The 11,525-nt window shown below is 39.1% G+C and overlaps 1 long non-coding RNA gene across 1 annotated transcript; it reads right to left on the reverse strand.

Moving 5' to 3' along the window:
* Positions 1-3,010: 3,010 nt before the first annotated feature.
* On the reverse strand, positions 3,011-8,026 carry LOC146437585 (uncharacterized). Its single transcript, XR_014852342.1, has 3 exons — positions 7,981-8,026; positions 7,472-7,596; positions 3,011-4,101 (listed from the first exon to the last, which is right to left on the reverse strand). It is a non-coding gene; the product is annotated as an uncharacterized LOC146437585 (long non-coding RNA).
* Positions 8,027-11,525: the final 3,499 nt, after the last annotated feature.

Here is an 11,525-nt window from a genome sequence, read left to right on the forward strand (position 1 = left end):
GTTGATCCAAAACATCCAAAGTTCAGGGGTTTTGTTTTGAATAATCATATTTATACACACGCCTTCAACGCAGGCAATTCAAAATGAAAGCAGTGCAGCAACAAATATAAAGTGCTTGACATGTTTCTGGTGATCCAGAAGAGAGAGAGCACAACTCACATCATAAACACATAAATTCTGCTTAGTTTGTATTAAACTCTGGCCACTCTGGGAAGTGTAAAAAGCAGATATTAGCCTCACAACTAAAATAATGCTTGAATTAAGTCACTTTTGGAAACAAACCTCTCCTTGGGAAGCCTCCTGGGCTGATCATTTGCACAAGGAGAGGTGAGATTTCCAGGGATGGAGCCTTGCCATCAGCTCTGCCACCTGACATGGGTGAACACGGGATTTGCTTTTAATGTTTGCCTGACAATGGATTTAAAATATAACTTTAAAAAGTCTCATCCTTCCCTGAACGTGCCAAAGCTTTCCACCTGCTCAGGTCACAGATATGGATCTGCTTTTCTTTAGCATCAGTAGAGAAACAAATCACCAGTGTGGGGTCAGCAGCACTGACTACACAGAGAAATTTCAAACCTCTAAAAAGGGGAATGAAACACTGCTGAGGAGAAAGGAACTCCAGAATCTGATTTAACAACAATATCACTACTTATCAGGTTCAGGATTATCTAATACCTCTCAAAGTAACACTTAAAAAGTCCAATCCTATAGAATTTTTTACCTTAACAAAGGCAATCAATGGGTAACAACCAAATCAAGTTACTAACTAATAGATTAAATGCTTTTTACAGTAAACACACAAATAAAAAAGGAAGAATGGCTTCTAAGCAATGACTAAATGTTGAGCTTTTACTTATCCTGGAAAAACTAGATAAAAGATGTTTTAGAAGTTGTTTCAAGAATTTATTCTGTATCAAAACCTTACAGCAAGCTGCCAAAATTAAAAGATGAATTATATTAGAGTCTTTTTTTAAGGCTTTTAGGGTAAATAAGGTATTACCAAAGTCCAAGGACAACACTGTCCTCGATGTGACTAAGTTATAACTTGTGCCCTTGGAATTCATTAGCTGCTATTTAGGGCAGAGAAGTCTGCAGAGAAGATTCTGACTTGTTAGGCCAATAAACAGTGAAAAAAGAAAAATATCCTTGTTTCTGGGTGATTCCTGCAGTGGCCTTTGGTGCTCTTCAGCAGCACATTAAGTTGTTTCCAGGAAAAGGAAAAAGTTTTGAGCTTTGCCAGTTTTAGAAGCAGGTTTGTTAACAAAGGTCAATGCAAGTCTAATCACTACTTAATTATTTTAATCTCTTCCTTGAAACTGAAAACAAAGGGAGGATTTTTACCTTCTATAAAATGCTCATTAAAAGCTCATAAATAATTAAATCCAAAGCAGTTGAGTTTACAAACTGTTGCAGATGTGCTAATGGAAATGAAGGAATAGAAATGACTTCTTTTGCTCATTCAAATCCAGTACCTGAATTTTGGTGGCATTTATATTTATTTTTAGAATGTATGACTAATATCACAGTTACAAAAATATGTGAGTAGAAATTTCTCTATTTCATTCCCCAGTGTTTAGTTTCTAAATTAACAGAGGCAAATTCTGAAAAAATATTGTAACTTTGCAGCTGCCTGAAACTTTAAATATTGTTCTTCTCTAAAGTTCATATACACAAAGCAGATCTTATTCTATTTTCCCTCTCTCAGAAAATTCTGATAGTGTTTCCTCATCCTTGCTCCTGCACGTGATGTTAATTTTTCCTAAAAAATGATTAAGCTATCAGTTCTAAATATCCATAATTTAATATCCCCATTCTCATATTAGAAAATAGTATAGTGTAATAGCAGCCATGGAAAGGACAAATATTTCATAGCTAATTGCAAATACGTATTTTCCACAACAGAGTAGAAACTAATTTAGCACTGAATATTCAGAGATAATGTTATCCCTCCTATTTCTTCCCAGTGAGCACAGGTTAGAGTTCTTTAAAGAAAATACAAGATATGTTCTCAAAATGGAGTTAAGGATGGAAGAAATGCACCCAAATCATGTTGTTTTATTCTTTTGGCCATTCTAGTCCATCATGTTCCCCTGTTGTAACCTATTGCTGTAACTCACAGTAAACCAAGAATAATATTTCATAAGATAGGAAGCACATCACACCATATTTTAAACAATATTACTCTTTTCTCACACTCAGCTCCTGTTCACACAAATTCAGGATTGCTGGCAGGGCTAAACTCCTTTTCTAGGTGGGGTACAATGCACATATTAATAGTTTTGCCTTTCTGGTTAAAAGTGATTAAAACCAAATAGGAATATGTTCAAAAAATCATACAATTATTTTAATTTGCCACACTTAAGCCTTGGAAACAATTATCCAGCTTTTCATCGACGCTGCTCTGGGATTGAGATGCAGACTGGAAACTTTTGCCTCTGAGTTCCAACTGCTGCTGAATTTCAAGCAGTTACAGTAGATATTCTGAGCCAGCCCTGGCAGCAGTGGCAGAGCAAATACTGCAGTATTAGATTTCTGCAGCAATCAATGGCAGAGCATTGGCACAATCCACCCTAAGGTAGTTTTCTTACCCAGCATCATAATTAAAGCTGTATTTTTAAAGCACTAATGCAGGACAATGCTTGCTGGAATTATAAAATTACTGCAATCAGCGTACTTAATTAACCCTCTCCCGTTTCCCATTCTGCTCCATCTTTTGTTCTCATTAAGTGCTACCCTGACCTTTCAGTCTGCAAAAATCAACAAAAGGCATTTCCTCTTTTATTAAAAGACTGATTGCAGGAGGCCTAAGACCACAATGGAAAGGAGAAATTACCTGTGCCCAAAACCCATCAAGTTGGTTAGGCAGCCCCTGCCATTTGGCCCCAAAATAATAATGGCAATACAGACCTGATTTTCAGATGCAACAAAGCAAAATAAACCAAAGGAATGTTAATAAATGATGCTGTAATTCAGAAAGAAATGCACACACTGTGGGAGAAAGTTTTCAATGATTCTATTTAGACATGAACAGACAGCTGGAAAAAAGCTACTAAAGGAAAGATTGTAGGGAGCTGCTATAGTCCTGCCTGAGAGGGCATTTGGAGAAACTAAATGTTCCAATGTTTAGAACTAAGGGTACCAAGATAAACAAATTTAAATGTATTTTTGAAGCCACAGCACCTTGACTCCAAAGGCAGCTCTGGTCAAGCTCTATGGTCACCTCTTCTCATGGGATGCTACTGACCAAGTGAGCAGATCCCAAAACTTCTTCCTACCTCTGACTCTGAAAATAATATACTGGAATGAGTGCAATAAAATCATAATTTGGGTCACCATAAATTGGCCACTGTCCCTAGCTGCTACAAGGTTAGGACTTTCAGGGCTTTCAAATATTTATTTATACAGCTGGTCCATGAGAAGCTTGATTTGACTTTGAATCTTATTTGGGATACACTCCTGTCCTTTACTACAACTGATCTGCATGTTATTTATCAAACCCAGCTGAAAACACCAAACCAATTTAATTATTAGAACAGGTTATGGCCAGCTGCTGTTGAGGGTCAGAAACCCTTGAATAGCACAATTTGGGCCCCAATTTGATTATATATTGTTATACTCCTATTTCTGAAGGTCTGAGACGTTCTACACTTGTCTCTAATCATAAATAACACGAGAAGGAAGGAAGTGGTCCATCATACAACTATCCTGAGTTGAATCCTTCTCATTAATCTGCCTTATTGCTTGTGGCATGCACTTGTTCTAGCCAGTGAAGCTCTAATAGCCCAGTTTCCCTTCCCATCATCCATACCCCAGGCTGCCGATCAATGGCAATTATTACTTAATGAACACGTAATGATGGGTGAGCCCAGGGAGAAGGGAACAAATAAATCACTCATTAGAGGCCTGATTGGGATCTCCCAGTGGCTGCTGGCAGAGTGCTGCTCGTGCAGCTTGGTTTAGCCCACATCTCCAGCAGCAAGCAGCAGCAGGGGGTTCAGGGAGCTGGAAATCTGCAATGACCTGGGGGATATTCAGCTTTGAAAGGAGATGGACACAAATTTGTTTTCACCTTGACTCAGAATTCTCTTCTGGGCAGTTCTTAAAAAAAAAAATAAAACAAAAACCAAAAAAAAACCCAAAAAACCCCTCAAATTTTTGTTTTTTCCTGATTTTTCGAAATGTTTTTAATTTTTTATTTTCACTTCTCAAATAGGAGCAAAGTTGCATTCTTCTTCCAGTTTAAATAACAAAGCCTTTCCAGAAGCTTTGATGTGGAATCCAGTGACCAAGCATGATTTTATCAGTGCTTCTATATTCCCAGACCTAAGCAGGAAGGATTCATGGTCAGTTACATCAATCAATATTGTGCCAGTAAAACAGGTTCTGTGTTTCACAGAAATGATGCAGGTATTCAGTTTTGTGATGCTAATTCCTGCTCATTGAGCTCTGAATTAAATATTTTGCATCTTACTAGCAATTACCAAAAGTTCTGGTTTAGTATCCCCACCAATTTCTCATTTTTCTCTTTTTCAGACAATCCTGCCAAAGTTAAAGCGACGTGAGAAGGAAAATCATCAGCTGATAATCCACAGGCAAGTCAAATCAAATGTTTCTCGAAACAAACCCATGAATTAGGTGTGTGCAGAGGTGTTTTGCCTTAAATTCTGCAGATTTCCCCCCATGCCCTTTTCCATTTTTAATCAATGTGCTCCAATGTCCACTTTCTTCAAGGGATGTTTGGCTTTTTCAGCTAACAGAGTCACAAGAGCAAGATTTAAATTAAGTTATTTAGAACTCCAAAATCAAAGTGGGATTTCCTCATCAGATGCCATCCTTTCCAGGGGGTGGAAACAGGTTATCACCACTGGAAAAAGTCCAAATTTTCCTCTTTCTTGCTAAGGAAAGATCATCCCACCAGACAGTGGTTCTGTGTGGTTCTCCAAATTCTTTATGTTAACAATCCTTGATTTGCAAAAAGGTCTTCCTAAAACTTACACTTAAGAAAGCTCAGTTTGCTTTAACACACAGTTTAGACACTTTTTAAAAAATGCTTCCAGAAGATTATAAAGTTTCTAGAACACTTCCTGGGAAAATTTAAATGAGATGAATCCAGCAAAAAATTAAGGGAAAGGTTTACTTCCTCATTCAAGGAAGGCTTCTTTTCTGTGTTATGTATTCATTGATTTGCTTTCAGCCTTGAAAGAAATATTTCTACAAATTTAAGAGAACATTTTGACTATTCAATGTCTCCTAATTCAATGTGTTGTTTGCCAGGCATAAAAGCCTGTTAGACATTCAAATAACAGATTAGCTGTAAAGCACTGGAGAAACCCACTCTGTTTTCAAACATATCATTAAAGAATGGCTTCTGGGGGGAGAAAAAAAAAAGAAAACCCCACAGATTTCAAAACTTTACTGTCTTTTAGTAATAAGGAAGGGGAAAAAAAAAAAAGAAAAAGAACTGTTTCAAGTCAAAGCAGGTAACTGTTCCAGGGCAATGCCGTGCTGGAGAAGAATTTCAATACTTAATTGTAATTTCTATCAGCAGAGAAAACTCATAATCATTCTTATCTCCTAAAATAGCTTGTTAAACATGAAAAAAGCTTATTGCTGAAACAGGCTGTATCTGGGCAAGGATCATAAGCAGAAACATGTTTTAATTACCTTTTTCCAATATCTCCAACTACAAGTTAATTTTAATGAGAAGGAAGCTCACATTGCAGTTTTTTCCTTTCCATTTCCCATGGGTTTTGTTTGTTGTTTTGTGTCAAGCAGGCAAGGAGAGCTTTGGGGATGAGTTTGCCTGTGAGAACCACCCAGAGCAGTCTCAAAGCTGAGGTGTTCCCTTTCTGAAAGTCACTTCCAGCTCATGCAAAGAAATGCAGAGAAAGCCTGGATTCAGTGTCACACAGCAGAAATGCTGGGTAAAGGACACTTTATGACCAAAATGCTCTGAACTATAACAACCACTGGAAAAAAGTGGATTTCTTAAGTCTCTCCATGGTTAAAGTATTGACTACGTCATCCTTGAGGACAGTTGCACTCACCTAACAACAAAATTTAAATTGAGTTTGACAGATGGTGTTTATCAAGCTTTTTTTTTTTCTTTCAAAACAAACCAACAAAAAATAGCTGCCAGCACAAGTATTTGTGTCTAGGAGAGCAAGGAAATCATTCCACCTTTGACTTAGGCACTGAGGTTGTGAATGAGTCCTTGACTCAGTGCCAACTGTAAACTTTGGTTTGAAGAAAAGCAAAATATTTATCAGTTCAGATGTAGGAAGTCAAATTATTCACAAACTGGGGAACAGCTCAGTTTTGTTTTCTAAGTGGCTAAAACCAAAACGAATCCCTTACAATTAATGAGGACAAAGAAAGGAGACCAATGCTGGTAAGCCAGTATGGAAATGAGAAAGAAGGAGACTCCACCAGAAATAATGCCAGTTATCAAAACTTGGAGAGAAATCCTCAAAATGAAGTAGAGCCAAACTCTTCTTCATTTTCAAAAATTATCTAATACTCATGATTTTTCTTGATTTTCTGTAAGAAGCCTTTTTTTTTTTTTTTTTTTTTTTTTAGTATCTGCTGCTATTATGTTGGGGTGAAGAACAAGTTTGATGAGGAGCAGCAGAAAAAATAAATGAGCACATTTCAAAGCCTTTGAAAGGAGTCTCAGAGGAGCACAAAAAATGCCAAATGAGTGAAAAGTCTTATATGAACACAGAGATCTTTGATAGCTTTTGAAAAATCATATCTGAGTATTATCAAATATCTTTTATTGTCTTTCTTCCCAATCATATTTTCCAGTTTCTTTCCCTCCCTTACCCAAACCTGTCCTTTAAGGTTGTATAAAGTTGTCAGGCGATTTGTTACCAATACACATTTTGAGATCTTCTTGGGGTTACAACAGAGAAAAAAACCAGCAAATGAAAAAGAAAGGAATTCTTTAAATAGTCAAGGACAAAGAAGAGAAGCTATGTTTAACCAAAGCTGTCTCAAAATCAAGGCAGGGCACTAAAAATGCCAGCCAGTTACATATGCTCCACAGCTCCCCACTAAATAAATCCTTCCCACTGCTGTGCTCCTTTCCTGGTGGATGTAGAAGTATTAGCTGCAATTTGTCACTGCGTTATGTCAGGGAGGGAAGGTTTGCTCTTAAAATGCCACTTGGAGAGTAAACAGCAGCCTGCAGAGCAGGATTTGTTTATATCACTTTGGGTACGATGAATAACACACTTAGAAAGATATATTGAATATGAAACATGGAAGTGTAAAAGTTGTGACTTGTGTTAAATATTCACTGCCATTGCTGCCAGAACTGGTATATGGAGCTCGTGTATTTCAGGCAAAGCCAATACAGGTCACTGCTATATATCCCAGTGAAGCCTTCTGTGCAGGGCTGGTTCTCCTTTTTCCTCCGCTTTCCACCCATCCAACATTTCTGTCCTCTACCCAGGAGACATCACACCTCATCCAAGAGCTCGCTGCATTTCCCTGGAGTGATTCCTGCTGGCTGGGAGGTGTTTATCCCCAGGTGCAGCTAAATCCACACCCCCGGGGCTGAGGGCCCACAGGCTGCTGAAGCAGAGAATTCTGCACAGATGAAGAGTTCCATTAGCACCGTCTGCTCTCCACCCACACACACCAGAAAACCCCCAAACACTGAGTGCTGAGCTGCCTGTAACTAACACCAGAAGGAAAATATTCAACAGACACAAAGCATTTTCCCTCCAAGAAAACGAGAAATCACACAATGTGTCTTCCAGTGCACATCCCAAATGTCCTGGGACATGACTGGAGACATCTCTGGAAGCACCAGAGTGGAAGAAGTTCCTCTAATGATGCAGTAAAACTACAGCTGTAGCACACCACAGTCAATAACCACTGGCATCTAAGGCTGCAGGGGAATTCACTATAGATTCATATATATGTGAGGAAAAGCTATTTAATCCATAGAAACATAATGGCTGCACTGACCTTTACTCGCTGCTCCCTCACCTTCACAGGCTGCTGCAGGTTCACAGGGCTGGGAGCAGCTGCTGCTGCACCTTCCCTGCATTTGCAGAGGCACTGAGCTCCCAGGAACCCCTCTGACCCCAGCACCACCTGGGGCAGCTGCAGCCCCTTCCCATTCCCTTGGAGCTCAGGAGATTATGCTTCCTGCTGAAAAACCCAACAGGGCATTCAAAAAGTGTGGGATTTGCCCCAAACTGGGCTCTGCTCCTGGGCAGTGCTGGGATGCAGCAGCAACCTTTCCTCAGTCATTGGGAAGAGTTCTGTGTGCTAGAGTTCAGATAGCAGAGGGCAAGGGGAAGAGGAATGAAGGATACAATATAAGAATAAAAAAAACTGACATTATAGAATGAGCTGCACGAGGTGTTATCCTTAAACCAACAGCTCTGGCTCCTTGCTCATTGCCTATGCTCAAGCAGACTGGAAGTTGCTGCTGTCACATTCTGTGCATCTTTGCAACACACAACAGCCCTTCCCTGAGAGGCTGGGAGGATGCACAGCACTTTAAAATGTATAAATTGCATTAACGTATCTGAAATATTATTATTATTGGTTGGCAAAAGACTTCAAACAGAAAGACAGTAGGTTTAAATTAGATCTTGGGAAGGAATTGTTCCCTGTGAGATGAGGAAGCACAGGGTGCTCAGAGAAGCTGTGGCTGCCCCTGGATCCCTGGAAGTGTCCAAGGTCAGGTTGGACAGGCTTGGAGCAACCTGGGATAGTGGAAAGTGTCCCTGCCATGGCAAGGGTGATCCTTAAGGTCCCTTCCAGCCAGGGCCATTCTATGATTCTGTAATTCTAAATACTACTATAGAGAAGAGTTATTACCTTATCTAATGTAAATTCTCTTTTACAGGGTTTTATAGTGCGTGAAAAGAGATGCAGATTTTGTTTCAAATTTAGTCATGTGTCCACCTGCAAGAATTAATTTTAGTGAGTCATTTGGCAAAGACTAATTGAGCTAATCTACATTATACAAGAGCAAAGACCTAATGAAGTCTAAGATGTGTTGTTGTGTATATCAGCACATAAAACATCTTACACACAGATAATTCTTTAATGGGATTTAAATGTTCAGATTTTAGAGCCACTGGTTAGAGCTCAGCAAAGGAGCTGCAGCATGCAAATCCCAGGAATAGCTGGTTTCACACCACTGTTCCACTAACAGGTTTTGCACAAGATTGATTGTGTTCTTTGCTTCTTCCAGGCAACAATATAAACCCAATCCAAACGCACTGGAGTTAAGCTTTAATTGAGAAAGGTCCTGTCGAATGTAAATGCAGTTCACAGGTTAGATTCTGAGGTCTCCCTGCACCAGCACTGTTCCCAGCCAAGTTTATTATTTTATTCTACTTTGTATTGATTGCCATCATCCCCCTGTTGACTGGCTGTGCTCTGGAGGATCGATGGAGCTGTGGGGAATCTGGGGGGATCCTGGTGGGGAGCAGGAGGCATTGCCTAATGATGCCTACAGAACCACTTCTGCTTTGTTTTCCACTCAGAAACAAACGAATCACGGGAGACACGCAGATCTGGGTGCTTTCTGCAAACTTATTTATGCCACATTAGAAACATACATTTGACAATTCATCATTTGGCAAAGCAAAATAGGCAGTGGAGGAATTTATTTTGAGGAATGCTGATAGTTCCACTGAGCTCAGAATGCTCTGGTGCTGTGCTCAGGGTAGGGAGCTCTTCCCCAAAAATACAACTCACCTGGAAAGCCTCCTCTGGACAGCTTGCTCTCCTTTATCCTGCATGGCTTTCTTATGGATAAAAAGCTAGGTAGGAAAGTAAGTTAATGCTTAAATTAATAATTATTTTTCAGGTATAAGGCCTACCTTATAGGGTAGGCTAGGTAGTGTGAATAAGAATATATCCACTATTAATATTCCACAATGCTGTGGCTCAGTCTTATGACAAAGATTTTAATGTGAACAGAAAAGAAATCCAATTAAATCATTGTTATAACAGTGCTTTAATTGTCAGGCTTTTTTTTACACAAGACCAAATGTGTGAGCTTTATTGTTTTTTTAATGTAAACCTGTAAAAACTGATCTAATTTTCAATTAATTTTACACTTTCTGGATTTATTCTATATAAATGTAATTTACCTAAATGCTTCTGTGCCAAACATTTAGTTTTGGGTTTTTTTCCTTGTTCTGATACAGTATAAATATTTGAAGAAAGAATTCCTAAATCTCTTCTAACTTAACTCAGACTGTAAAATATCCCACAGCGTGGCTCTGATTAGCCATTCCTCAGCCATGCACTGAAACCATGTCCAGAAGAGATCAGGCTGGAGATCTCTCCATCCCAAACCCAGGAATCCTCCCACAGGAGCTGTCCAGAGCCTGTGTGGTGCTGCCAAGCCTCCAGCCTGAGCAGGACATTGGTGAAGCTGTATTTTAAACTCATAACCCAATCCACTCTGACAGGGGAATTTGTAATCTATTTTAGAGCCTCAGAGGAATTTATCCAAATGAAAGGCTGAACAATCCCCATGCCCTGATGCACCTCTAAGGTTTGCTCATTCCCTGCTCTGCCCAGGTCAAGCCACCCATTTTGGCTGAAAAAAATGCAGCCAGCAAGGGAGATGATGCTCTGTGGAGATGAGACTGCAGTGCCTGTCACACCAAGAGCCTTTCACCTCCACTCTGACTGCTATTCAAATCAAACCAAAAAATGAGAGGCTTTCATCTCTCATTCAGCCCAGAGTGCTGGCTTAAAATAGAATCTAATTTTGGCTGGTATCAAATATTTTAACATTAAAGGTGCTATTAATACCATTCCATAATATATGCCTTTTTAACATGGAACACATAGGTCAATTTTTGATTAAGATTAAAACTTCTCCATGAGAAATTACTTCATCCTGCCCTCTGATTAATATAACAGTCTATTTTTCATGTGTTTAAATAAATAAGTATGAGAGTGTTTCAAAGAGGTGAGTCTAACCAGGCAGACTAGTGAAATAAAGTGCTCAGGGAAGTCTATCCAACTCAAGCTGCAATTCCAGCACTGTTGCTGCATTTCTGTAGCAAAACAGAAAGAGTGGCACAGATCCTTCCCTGTGGAAGGAAACCTTGCTCTGCCCTAGCACAATGTCAAGCTTCCCATTCACAGTTTTAACTCCACAGCCACATTTTCTCCTTAGAAGAAAATTGCCACCATGCAGCTCTGCATCTATCATTTCATGGTGTTCTTCCCATTTTTGATTCAGCATTTATGAGCTTGCTTTTAGCTACGAGTTTATTATTATCCATTTATAGGAAGCCAACAAACTAGTAAATTATGTATTTGAAAGCCCTGCTGGCTGACATTTTTAAAGTTCATTGGATTTTTTTTTTCTTTTGCAGAGCAGAAATTTGTAGCAAACACTCAAGATCTGATAACTGATTCCCATTTAGATGTCATTGAGACATAAGTGCAATGTATTTTCATTAATATTTCATTGTGTAAGTGTTCCTTGCTCTGACATTGCCATCTTGTAGTTATTTGTCCCACAT

This window comes from Lichenostomus cassidix, chromosome 4A, assembly GCF_008360975.1.
Source record: "Lichenostomus cassidix isolate B80296 chromosome 4A, HeHo_3.0, whole genome shotgun sequence".
Taxonomy (NCBI): domain Eukaryota; kingdom Metazoa; phylum Chordata; class Aves; order Passeriformes; family Meliphagidae; genus Lichenostomus; species Lichenostomus cassidix.